The sequence below is a fragment of the Gymnoscopelus microlampas genome (genome assembly GCF_963454915.1).
Source record: "Gymnoscopelus microlampas genome assembly, chromosome: 18".
Classification (NCBI taxonomy): Eukaryota; Metazoa; Chordata; class Actinopteri; order Myctophiformes; family Myctophidae; genus Gymnoscopelus; species Gymnoscopelus microlampas.
The window spans coordinates 36536286-36550171 of record NC_139955.1 but is presented as its reverse complement, the minus strand read 5'-3'; the positions used below and the strand labels follow the sequence as shown (position 1 = coordinate 36550171).

The 13886-nt window shown below is 42.0% G+C and overlaps 1 protein-coding gene across 5 annotated transcripts in view; it reads right to left on the bottom strand.

Annotated features, from left to right (window-relative positions):
- Nucleotides 1-13886, bottom strand: part of elf1 (E74-like ETS transcription factor 1) — a 53884-nt gene that overhangs the window by 32771 nt on the left and 7227 nt on the right. For 2 of the 5 annotated variants that reach the window (XM_084041472.1, XM_084041468.1), the window contains exon 1: nucleotides 5741-6058. The exons of the other annotated variants lie outside the window; for them this stretch is intronic. The gene's annotated coding sequence lies outside the window, so the exon portion shown is untranslated. Of the gene's footprint in view, nucleotides 1-5740; nucleotides 6059-13886 lie in introns of those variants that run through there. 5 annotated transcript variants of the gene reach the window in all.

Sequence of the window (13886 nt, the reverse complement as noted above, 5' to 3'; positions counted from 1 at the left end):
CCACTTTACGTCATGCAGGGTGGAACTGATGGAAGTGGAAAGAAAAACAGTGGTGGTGTGAGCATGGCATGAGGCAAATCGGGGGCAAGTGACTCAGGAGGGAGAGTTTGGAATTAATGGGAAGGTCCCCGGTTTGAACCTTGGATCCAGTCCTGATCGTGTGTAGAAGTGTACCTTGAGCAAGTCACTGGACCCCTAACTGCTCCCGATGAGCAGGTTGGTGTGTTTCCTCTGCCATCAGCGTGTCAATGTGTGTGTGAGTGCGTGAATGTAAAGCGCTGTGCTGTACAAATGCACCATTAACCATTTAAAGCAGTGGTTTTCAACCCTTTTCATATCAAGGGATATTATTTATTCGGCGTTTGAGCCATGGACCACCGTTTGATGAGATTTAGCCGCTCAGACCCGAAACGTAGAATATTTTGTTATCGTAGCGGGATACGATTTTACCCACAATTCCATGCTGTATTAATGTGGTATCATAGGAGAGATAACAAGCAAATGCTGATCAAAATAACAATTCTTTAATTAAGTAAATGCAGATGTTTAACAATAATTTAACTCTTGAGAGCGTAGAATGAAACCAAATGGACCCGCAAGGGTCCATTTGGTTTCATTTTACGCTCTCATGAGTTAAACATCTATAAGGGTCCATTTGGTTTCATTTTACACTCTCAAGAGTTAAACATCTATAAGGGTCCATTTGGTTACCAACTCTCCATCATTTAGCTGGGGACCAACTGGAACCCTTTAAGGACCACTGGTGGTCCCTGGACCACTGGTTGAGAACCACTGATTTAAAAGGATTTGTGCTTGTGGTGCTAAGAAATGCTAGCTGTAGCTTGAGGTGACATGCAAGTATATATCACACTGTCCAGATGTCATCATAATAACGGGTGGCAACAGTTCCACATGTGTTGGCCATACAGTAACCTACATCGGCATAGCATACTGATTTCATGTTGCACACAGCTTAGAAAACACTTAAGCCCTATTTAAAAAAAACTAATTCAAAATATGTCTACATCATTACATCACTACAACACATTGGGAGCTTATTTTGTTGGGGGGAAGAATAGGGACGGCAGGGTTACCCCTAGGCCTAGGGTACTCAAGAACATTGCTTTATCAAGACTGGAAAAAAAGCACAGTTTACGCATGGTATGTTTGATCTAAAATGCAAGGTAGGCTTCTTGTGATTTATTTTAGTGGCTGCTGCAGCCATCAGTTTTACACCATTCCACCGTTCTACCATTACTGTACCTTGGACCCTGTCATCAACACCAGCACCTTGCGACTCAGGGTATAAACCAATAGCTGTTAGCGTCTATTTTATTCCACTAAGCACCGCACAATATGCTTGCAGAGAAAAAAACATGATACATTGTGTTACAGCGGGGCACTATTATGTCAAATATGCAATACATGTTGAATATACTACAACTCATGTTTAAATTGCTTAAAAACTGGTATGTGTTTAGAAGAAAAGCTGTTTGCTTGCATTCTCCTCCTGTTCCCAAGCCAGCATGAGCACCCTTGTCGACATGATACGTTGCATAACCACTAACCCGAAGTGTTATCATAAGGTGTGACCTGATATAACATGTAATAGCTCTCACTCAATCTCTCTCTTATAACATGAACATGGGGCACACCATTCCTGCCCGGGGCTTTGATATGCAGTCGCACCTGCCCTAGCCCAGGGGCTTCTGTGACAGGGGAGGGATAATAAGGGTGTGTTTGGGGGGCACAGAGGGGCTGGTACACTAATAGCAGTGGGGAAGTTGTTTATGTGATAAACTGTTGATTAGTCTTGGCTCAGCTGCTAAGGACACAGTCAATGCAACAATGTCATGAATGTGAGTATGACTCACAACAACATACTTCATGTCAATTATCCTTCCTTCCTCTTCAAAATAAAATATTAGAATATAAGAAGAATATCTTTACACTCCTAACCAAACAGACCATTATATGTATAGGAACGTGGTCTTTCTTTAGCACTTAGGCCAAAAACAACAGGCCAAACAACAACAACAACAGACAAATCCATTTCAGTTCATTGGAAAGATGTGATATCGCCAGGGGAGATACGATCGAGAACATCACTGCTCTTGTGAATGAAATCAAGATGAATCTTATTTCTACATGATTGTGAGCTGAAATGCCTTTGTTTAGCACCTTGGTTCAGATGCTGTCATCCTATCTACTAGCTTGGAAGAAGGGGCTGCTAGTCACAGCATGTTCTTTCTGCAGGACAGTTGCAACACTGAAAGCAGTTTGTGTCATCTGTTGCTTAATGTATTTTTTTTAAAACGTTATTTATCATGGGATGGTTTGCTGAGCAATCACAGTCTTCTTTTTTTCAGCACCGCCCTGTATTACATGCACACAGCAGTTGCAGTTAAGCATCTTGCACAACCTGCACCTCACCAACATGGATGTTGAGGGAGGGGGGAGCATTTGAACCAACGGCACCCCACCCCAGTCAAACTCAACATCTCCCAACCTTTACACAACTTCTGATGCCAAAAACCTAAGATACAGGTATTGAAATGGATACTGGTATGGGGAAATGGAGAGACAGACATGGAAACATAACACATCCCCTCCACCCCAAAAACAATATGACAGACGCCAAGCAACACAGGATTTATAGAATCAAACATTCCCACGTTAAGGGAGGATTTTATTGTGTAATATTTGAATCTTAAAGTTGAATCTTAAAGCTTCTGATCTTTAAGAATCATCTTATCTTGAACCAATGATGCAACATCTTCATTGTCTTATTATCTTGAGTTAATCTCAAAGTTCTGGAAGGCTATCTATTCAGTTCAGCTTTCACACCATTGGTTGTCTGCAAACCAGAGGTGTAGTAGAGTTCAGATCGCCAGGCTCTATGTGACTTGTAGGAATATATTACTCATCATTGAAATATTAGGTGTCCAAAACCCCAACCTTAACTTGCAGCCCAGTGACAAAATAAATAGGGGAGGCACGCGGTCCACCCTAGGATTATTAGACCAAAAGATTCATGTAACCCTGATCTCAGACATTTGTGGAGGAGGGAGATTCCACTCATTGCCAAGAATCATGACAAACCTGCTGCTTACTGCACAAGATATAAACACTGCAAATGCATTTGGAAAGCCACAATGCCACCATAAGACCAGGACCGCATTATTTACGGGCTGACACACAGAATGTGTTGCATCTCGCTGCCAAACGTAACACTTACGAATGGCCAGAGTCAAGGAAAATGTTTGATCCAGTGATTAAGCATTCTGAATGTCTGTGGTTATTCTATTCTATGCCAGGCCTGTGCTGATTAACTCCACTGCACCTCCTCCTCCTCCTACTCCTCCAACTCCCTCTTCTTTAGCCATGCCTAATGAGCTAATTACAGACTAAGATGTGTTGACTTTGTATTGAAAGAGGAGCCAGCCTGACACCCAGCCTCCCTTTCTTTGTCAGCCTTTATGTCCTCAGTATGACAGAAACGGTCCCATTGAAGCAACCCCTTACAAACATGGTGCCCTGGGAGTGATTTGCCAAGGGGGATGTGGAGGGTTGGGGGGCTTTAAATCCACGCCTTTGTTGATTTATTTTAATCCCTGACAGGAGCCTGACCGATGCCAGATTTTTGGGTGATATACAGTACCAATGTTTGTGTTATCCTTTTAGCCTTAATGTCTGACTGTACCACGTGCTGTTTACATTTCTGACTACTAAAGTATTCAATCAATCAATCAATATAGGAGAGTCCTAGACCACCAATTACTGATGTTTTTAAAAAGTGCAAAATCTTGTTATCAATTTGAAAAACCTTGATTTGATTCAAGTTTCAATTAGAGAACATTTAACTTATAAGTAAACAAATAACTTTGAGTAAATATATTAAATTTCAATTTGTGAAAAGAACATTTAACTTAATGAATTATACAATGAACAAGCAAACACATAAGTCCAAGCCCTATTTAAAAATAGCAGATCAACAAGGTCACATTATGTCACGATGCAACAAGTTGTGAGTTTGTACATCTGCTATTTGTACCTTTTTCTGACCAAACTGATGCATCGGTCAGGCTCTATCCCAGACAGGGTTCTCTAAATGGCATTCTAAGAACATCCCTCCCAAGTTTGTTTTACCTTGATTGTATCCCTGTGCTCCCAGGGTGTAGATGTCATGGACAAAGCTCAAACCTCTGAGGCTCCAGGGCCTAATTTACAATCCAAATCAAGGTGGGCGCACAGTATGGTTAGAAAGTTAGGTCAAATGCAAACTCATACCTGTTGGGACACAACAGAGCTATTCACCACCAACAAGGACTTAACTGGGACATGGGCTGATCACATTAATAGAAAACACATTTCTGATAAGCTTTGTAAATGTTTGAAACCTAAAAAGGCCTAGTATTGTATCCTCCTAAGGCATGGCCAAATTCATGTTTCTCAACAAAAAAAAGCGATAACAACTTGACTTTCTAGGCATAAGATATCATCATCATCAACTAGCTTAAGCATTAAGGTATATCAAGACAGCTTCAATCAAACTGGTAACTGGTACGCCTGGTTGGCGCTCTTTGCTCTGTCTATAACGCACATTCAATAAAAACTGGGTGTGATACGTGAGCGTTGCTCAAACTGTGCCCATGTTTGTTCAGTGATATGTGCACAATGTCTTATGTGGACCACAAGTTTGTCAGTGCAGAGTGAATTTCTGGTGAAACAGGAAGCGTGCTTTTTTATCTTTGCTGCACTGAGCAACTTTTAGAAACAGGAACGCAACAACATGGGGCACACTATTTTAACTCTTTAATGGGAGATTTAAACTTTGAGGGAAAGTTAACTATATGGGCATATTGCACATAAGAGGAAGCAGAACACAATTGTTTAGTCTTGCTATTGAATTACAATGAAAACCTGCTCGCCCTCTAGATTACTATGTAGATGAACAACATTCTACACTGATGACCGAAGATGTTTTGATGGATCAGGCAATGATTGCCTGATTCCTTGCAAGGAGAGGAGCTAGTAGCTTCTCATCCTTTACTAAAGCATGATGCTGTGAAGACAAAACCTAATTGACATAATTAAGTATTGCTACACCATATGAAATGCACATGTGGGCTTGGTCAGGGGGCTTGCAAAACATTGTTCCCTCCCTTGTTATAACACGCCATATAAGGCAATGACTCATAAGAGAAAAGCAACACTCAAGACCTATCAAATGTGTTATTTTATTTCACACCACATGCTCAGTGATGTAACGAGCATCAACAGCATGCTATGAACATTTGTTACACTTACACTTAAAACTAAATGACATGCATTCTGACATGTAGTTGATTTAGTTGCAGGTCAAGATCTGAAACCTTGAGGTGATTGCATGAAAGGTGACTGATAATGACAGAGACGAAACGCACGCACTAAAAGTTCAATTTGCATACGTTAAATGTTACATTAACTACATTGTAGCAAACATTTCATAAGATCACACTTAAGTGAATCGTAATAAAACATCTAAACAAAACATGCAGTCAACGGTGGTGATATAGAATACCATGACTTGCCTGTCCTCTGACAAAAGTAACTTCTGCTTTATCGGTTTGCATGGCGGAAAACATATACAACTTCATTTAAAGGCAACTCCCAGTAGCACAGTTGGAGCCACTTGTCTCCAGCGGCTTAAACCATCTAAATAGGTCATATAATATGAAAGGATCTTCTTCGCACTAACCTCAAAGACACAGAACTTGGGCGTCGGGATCCATAATAACAGTAGAAAAGGAGTCGGATCTCAAAAAAGAATAACTAATTAAAAAAAAAAAGAACGAGAACAAATAGATTACAAAGGCGAATGGGGATATAATCCAAGGTGTGTCTCCAGAGAGAGCAGAGGGGGAGAGATATGTCTAAAGGTGTGGACCACTGGACAGCCCTGCACCTCTCAGTCACAGCGATCAAACCAAACTAGCAAGGTAGGAGGGGGCATGAGAAAAAAAAAGAGAACGCAATGGCTGCTGTTTGAAACAGAAAAAGGAGAAGTGTAGTGAAACAACTTGTCCTCTCCCTATGAGTCACGCAGCACTGCCGCCATTGGTAGAGGAGCCCTAGGGCACAGAGCCTGCACCTGGCCAATCAGCGACCGGCATGGGCCCGGCATGCAAATCCTTTCAGGTGAGTCCTGCTGCTGCCGGGGGATTGGCTGGGGACGGTGCCGGGGGAGGGGAGAGCGGACAGGTCCAACCAGAAGACCACACCCTAAGAGCACAGTGAAAGACGGGTTTCTGCCGCTGCGGGGGAGGAGGGGTGCGGGTGCAAAAACACAGTGGGACAGGTATGCATCCACTTTAGACTTTGACCTTATTTAGCAGTGTGAATGAGATCATTAAAGAGCTGACTTGAGGACAGTGGGGCTCAAGGCTGTAGAACCCCGGCCAATAAAAAAAAGAAGCCTTTTATGTTCAACAACAGTGGGAGGTACAAAGGAGAGTCTGACTGTAAAGACGCACAAAGTACTCTCACCTGACCTCACTTCACTGTATGTAGCCCTACTGTACCTACTACAGTACCCACAGCACTCCCAGAACTCCTTATTAACTACAAGGCAGGCTGGTAATGCATCATCATAGAGGCCAGGGATCACAAACAGCCTCATATTAGGAGCAATGGTTATGTGCACCAAGTATGCAATTCAAGCAACCAGGTGTGCAGTGCACACACACTGAAACTGTTAATAACGTTCTTATTATTATTCTCAAATCTGCATTTCAATCTGAGAGTGATGTCTGTCTCTCTGTCTCTCTCTCTCTGTGTCTCTCTCTCTCTCTCTCTCTCTCTCTCTCTCTCTCTCTCTCTCTCTCTCTCTCTCTCTCTCTCTCTCTCTCTCTCTCTCTCTCTCTCTCTCTCTCTCTCTCTCTCTCTCTCTCTCTCTCTCTCTCTCTCTCTCTCTCTCTCTCTCTCTCTCTCTCTCTCTCTCTCTCTCTCTCTCTCTCTCTCTCTCTCTCTCTCTCTCAAACTGCCCAACACCACCTTCTCTTCTGTGGGCTGTGTAGCTCATTGTGTCACCATTGTACCAGATAGCTGTCACATGATAAGCATCTTCACCCGAAATGATACCGCTAACAAAACAGGAAGTGGTGGTCTGCAGTGGATAGTTAGCAATTTACTGTGTGCACACGCGCGCACTGCATGCGTGTGTGCGCGAGCGCGTGCGTGCGTGCCTGGCCTTGTTGTGAGGGGAAACCAATGCCGAGCTAGTTCCATTCATCATGGCCTCCTGTAATAGTGTGCATATCCTAAAACTTAGGAGGAAAGTTACAAGGGAGAGCAATGCACTGACTACCGTGATGCTATAAAATCCAGAGCAAGCATGTAAACATAGCAAAACAAACTGATGAATGTACACAACCAATCAGGCGTTATCACTACATTATTCCCTGCTCTCTGTCTAAACCTTTTAAATATACAGAACCTCTGTGTCAACAGAACACCAATCAATTACAAAAGTGTTGGAGGCTCGTGGAGAGTGGCACAACCTCATCCCATTTCTGTTGGTATTAGGGAACGGACTGATGACATCTGAGTCATGCTGTAATTACTGTTTGAAAGTGTGTGTGCCCGTGTGGCTAAGAGTGTGTGTGTGTGTGTGTGTGTGTGTGTGTGTGTGTGTGTGTGTGTGTGTGTGTGTGTGTGTGTGTGTGTGTGTGTGTGTGTGTGTGTGTGTGTGTGTGTGTGTGAGAGAGAGAGAGAGAGAGAGAGAGAGAGAGAGAGAGAGAGAGAGAGAGAGAGAGAGAGAGAGAGAGAGAGAGAGAGAGAGAGAGAGAGAGAGAGAGAGAGAGAGAGAGAGAGAGAGAGAGAGAGAGAGAGAGAGAGAGAGAGAGAGAGAGAGAGTGTCTCTGCAGAGGAGTAAAGGCCAGTGTCATTAACCCAGAGATGATTTTCCATTGCTATTATACGTCCTTGGAAATACTGATAAGACGAAAGTGTGCTGTCTTGAAGCTGTGGTCACATGGATAAGCTACTTTACTTCTATTGTTACCATAGTAACCATGATGAATCAAATGGTGACTACTGAGGCCAGGAGGACAGTTGGCACAGTTCATGTCCTTGGTCTTGAGTTAACCTTTGGCTCTCATGTTTTAGATAAATACAAAATAATTTAAGATTATCAGCATAGAAAACATACACTCAGATGTTGTAGAAATAGGTTTTATGTCCTCCCCCGAAGGTGAGAGGTAATTGCAACACCCAACGCTCATGCAAGAAGGAACCCCTGCTTGGCCAGAGGAGATATCGGACCTCAGGAAGTACTATTTGTTAATCGGTGGGTGCATGTCCTCATACCTGATACCAGGGTCTACATTTCTCTGTGGTAGAGTAGGGAGACCTCCTTCTCCAACCACTGCAGAAGTGCTATTAATATACTCTAATACACAGATTGGTTAAAAATAGCATTTTATTGATTAAAATAATTTCCAGATTGCAGCTTTAAAGCTTAAAATGGGACAAGATGCAACAAGATTTGATATTTTAATTTATTAAAATCATTTGTATTTACATTGTTCTCTCAAATACTCACCAGACTCTATCCATAAATCATATCAAAGCACACAGTTCAGATCTCATTCAGCAAAGATCAGATTATAATGATCCGATAGTTGCTGTTAGGTTGTGTAAACATCGGTCTTTTAATGCAGTGATGATTACGGGCCGTTTGAATTATGAAAAATCAAAAACCAAACACATCAGACACTGGGCTTGTGGTTGCCACTGACAGCACGCCATGACTCTCACCAGAAGTCTGATTAGTGAGAACAAAGCAGCACATTTTCTGCTGGCATCCCGGCCAGAAAGGGCATTGTTCATGTTGTCGCAGTTCAGTGTTGGGTACTTGGGTAGTCGTAATATATTACATCACTGTAATATTATTATTTTCCCCAGTAACGACTAGTGTAAACTTATTACAAATGCCAAAACAGTAATTAGTACATGTTACTTGTCCAAGTAACGCTGCATTACAATGAACGTGATTTGTTTTTGACTGAGGTAAGAGCTCTCTCTTCTCTCTGCATGGTTTGTCTACAAGCCATCCATCCGTCCAGCTGTGTAGAGGAGCCCAGTGTGAACATAGTAGGAGGTTGTCACATGTGCAAAAGAAAACAGATCTACAAGCTATCAACACGTTGCAATGCAATGTGTTGCTAGCTTGTGGATCTGTTCTCTTTGAGCACGTGTCATGCGCAAAAGTAATATAATATGTAATATAACGTATTAGTCTTGATACCAAGTAATAAGTAATATAATATTATATTATTACTTTTTATAGGAGTAGCCTAATAAGTAACTAGTAACACATTACTCTTCCCGAGTAATATGCCCAACACTGTCGCAGTTGGGCCAACCTTGTATCTCATATTTCATCATTTTTTTAATAAATACAATTATCATTATACTTTGTCTCATCATGACAGTGTCTTGCAAAAGTATCTTAAATAGCAGATCTACAGGCTCACAACACGTCGCATCTCAATGTTGTGTGAGCTATTCTAACTATTTATTTTTAAGTTTAGAAAAATGTTTAACATTGTTGAACATTTTCAACTATAGACATGCCAGGTTGACAGTGGTCTGTATGTGGGTGTCTGTCTGTGGGTTTTAGCAATACAGTATTTAACAAATGAAAAGTATTAACAAGAGTACAATTGGATCCATTGGACCACAGATTCTTTCCCGTAAACTTTCCTTGAAAATGTACGGGTTTGGATATACAAGGTTTCCATTCCAACAGCAACAATAGGGCCATGTGGGCCATCTAATGATTACAAAGACCTTGGATCTTGTGCCTAGAGAGATGCAGTTTTGATCCCTGCAGCAGCCGATGTGTAAACCATCAGCCTTATGTCCAGTCTACTTGATGCATTAATTGCATCTAATATTGGAGGTTTAGATGAAGAAGGTTCATTTGTAACATATGATTACCTCAACAAATGATGAATGTTACCATTGACTAAAGTTATAGTTTTGCATTTTGTTTGTATTTGTACCTTTAAAGCTTTTTTACTCCCTTTCCCCCCCAATTTAGTTGTTATGCCAATTTATTCCTCCCCACACATATTTCTTTATTGTATCCTACTGACTCACCTACCAGTGAGGAACCCCCACCGGGAGGACGTACAGCCTTCGTCCTACTCCTCCCACCCAACACTCCCTGCTGACAGGTGCCACCCCAGCCTGTATGATTACGTGCAGTGACAATTATCGCTCTCCCCACCCGGCCAATTTGCCCCAATTGTGTTCGTGTAGTGTAGACTGTAGACACTCGACAAAGCCGAATGCACCATGGTGGATTCGAACCCACAACCTCCGTGGTGGTACTGGGCAGGAACTTTACCACTGCTAGTTTTGTATTCTAAAATTGTTGAATCAATAAACAGCCTTTTTTATGTTTCAATTAGACATACTGTGTAATTATTAGGCTATATGGGGGCTTATGATACAAGACAATGAATGGAAAGTACACCCTAAATCGTTTACAAATGTTGTTTCCTGGATCTGGATAGCGATACAGAAGCATTTCTGTAGTTGTGTTACATTGACAATGACTGGAAAGGTTTGTTAGAACTAATACACACAATAATTAAGTGGGACAGTCCATTCATATATTTCCCTGGAAAATCCCTCACTGCACTCACTCCACATCAAATAACAAAGCTTGCCAATGTATTTTGCTTGATTACATCACAAACTACAGCTTTTGGTATGTTCTTAGGAAAGAAGCCCTCCTAAGAATGGCACGTGAGTTTTGACACAACAAATTTTCTAGTGTGGATCGAAGCTTTAAGCCTGTTTACACTTATTCTTCTTTCATACAAATTTGAAATTACTGCAATCAAGCACTCATTCTCAATATGGGAAACAAATCATCTGGATTTAATCCATAATGTCCACACAACAATTCCAATCCAGTCTCAGGGGAAAAGCAATAAAAATACAGGACTTTTTAAGTGTGGTTGCTTCAAGACATGTCACTGGGGTAAAATGAAACCCAGACCACAGTGAAAACAAAAGGCTTGTCTCAAATAGCGCATGTCTTATCCCCAGAATGGTGTATTGGCTACAGCAAAACAGCCCTGATGTTTGTGAGCAGAGTGGAACCATGTGACCCCAGCTGACTAAACTGGAGGGACACACCTTTCCTCTGCAGCCTAAAAATAAAGGCTGCCAGTGCTTGTGTTCTAGTGCTACAAAGCAGAGACAAGCCAAAGCACGGAAAACCACAAACAAAAACATTTTTCTAGTCTGCCCCCCATAAACCACTTTCAACCTGGTGTTCCTGTTTTGGACATGTTGTAATAGGGTGAATAAAATACGGTCAAAAAGTTTTCTAAAGCTTTCAAAAGTCTCAAAACTTTCAGAAATAGCTAAAATAGGCCATCTACTGTATAATCTCAATACGCCTGAGTGATACGTTGTGAGCTTGTAGATCGTCTATTTTCGCTATTCAGCGTACAATTTAGTATATAGGGCTTTAGGGCTTAAAAGCCCTCTCTCCTCCCTCTCCCTCTCCATCCCCTCCTCCATTCCATCTCCTACATGCACCCTCTCTTCTCCTCTCCCTCTCCATCTGTGTGTTCATGTCCGATCAATGCACTATCAATGCATGTTACTATCATTGTATACATCCATGTCCTTTCAATGCAAGTCACTACCTCAACTTTCGGGGTCCTCTTTTTGTGCTTTCTCATTTCACAGTCAGGCTCCCATGGATTGTGACTGCGGGCCCCCCGGCTGCCTATCAAAGGTTGGCACACACTTTTTGGATTTGAAAAAATACACTCTGCGAACGCACACTGACTACTGTGTGAAAATTTAAAAGCCTGGTTTTCCGAGGGTCTCATTTACGAACGCACCCAAATATTACATTTGTATGATGCCACTCTATTGTGTTGCCATTGGTAGGTTTATTCATCTTTAAAATTAAATGTTAGACACAGGAATGTAAGACACTGTAATGTTAGTAATTAAAGTATATATATATGGGAGGAGACAAAAATGGTAATTAATGCTATTCCGACGCATGTGCACACACACACACGCACATGTGCATCTGTGGGTGCGGCGTGCACATGCTCATACTTTAATTCCACCCCTGCATAAGTCAGTGCCCCACTTGAGCCACCCCAGTCAATGCATGGAATATGACTGCAGACTGTTATTATAGCTGCTATTATTGTCATTGTTGTCATTGTAGTAGTTACTATTGTTGTTGTTGTTGCTGTTATTATTGTTGTTGCTGTTCATCTTTGTGTCTCTCTCGCCCCTCCCTCTCTCTCTGTGTCTCTCTCCCTCTCCCCCGAAACAATGTCGAGGCAGATGGCCGCCTACCCTCAAGCCTGGTTCTGCTCAAGGTTTCTTCCCATTAAAGAGGAGTTTTTCCCTTGCCACCGTCGCCAAACGCTTGCTGAGGGAGGAAATGTTGGGACTCTATTATGTAAAGTGTCTTGAGACAACTTGTCTGATATGGCACTATAACAAAATTCATTGAAAATGTAAATTGTGTAGGTGGTTAAAAGGCAGAGTGCAGCATTTAGTATTCAGAAGCCGGCGTGCTTCAGGTCTTTGTGATATTGATCCGATCAAAAGGAGAGACACCATGGTGCATGATGTTATTGTAACACTCATCAATCCTAAATTAAACCAGGGTACTTATTATGAAAACATCATAATCAGTGTTCACTGGATGTCACAGAGAAAATAAGATGAAGTGTCCTCAAGTCAACCAATGCGTGTGTTTCAGTGAGTCAATAGTATGGGTACAGATCACACTTGCATAAATAAAGCATAACAAGAGTCATTAAATCACAAGATCTACTCATAGCCGAGTGTTATCTCGGCCAGAATAATAATATAGGTCAAAGTTTAACTTTGTCTATAGCCATGTAGTCTGGACTGGAAGTAGGTTTGTGTAAGGCATTTCTGACTTTGTTTACCCCGATTCAATGTGAATCATCTGACACTTTATCTAGGCATGTGCTACAAATGTGTACCAGAAAAGCTACAAAAAGGATTCCATTTAAAAAAAAGAGAATTCAGATCATTCAGTTTTGATTCAATCTAAGGCGCCTAACAAAAGACGAGAAAGAGAAATCTAAACCTTGAGGACTTGAGATATGGTAGCCTTTGGAGGACAGAGAGCTATTTATATAGTTTGGAGGTCAGCTGATGGCTGCTCACAGTTGCTGGGAACACAGGGAAGCCCTCATAACAGGCCGTCAGAGGACAGCTAGCAGCATAGATGTGTACCTCATGGGAAGCAAGGATTGAGGCACAGGAAAGGGCAGCTAATACTTTTAATTAGCCCCTCTGAGATGGACAAAGAGTTAAGAGAAAACACTCAAAAACGTCCCTGTGATGCATGCGTAGTAATGAAAGTGTTAGGCTAGCAGTCAAGTACACGTGCTTACATTGAAAAACGTACTCTTGCTGCGATGATCATGAAATAACCCCTTCTGATTGGCTTGATAACTACGCTTCCATTACTGCCAGGCCAGACGGTGAGTCTTGAGAGAGCTTTAGTCAACCAGAGGCACTGTGAAAACACGGACTTCTACAGAGTCAGACAATGACCTCCCTGACCTAACATGACTCATAGCCCTGACTGAGCATGACGACAGTGATGCGGAGCCAACAAAGTAGTGTGGAGGTGTACAACTGTGCAGACGCTGCAATCTATTCACAACGGCTTCACCTAAGCCCCCCACCCCCTACACATAAAGTGATTCACTGACCACAGGATGAAGGCAACCAATGTGCCATTCAGGTCAAACTGACATAACTGAGGCGTATATGCGGCCCAAACTTTGCGCACATGGTGAAACAAA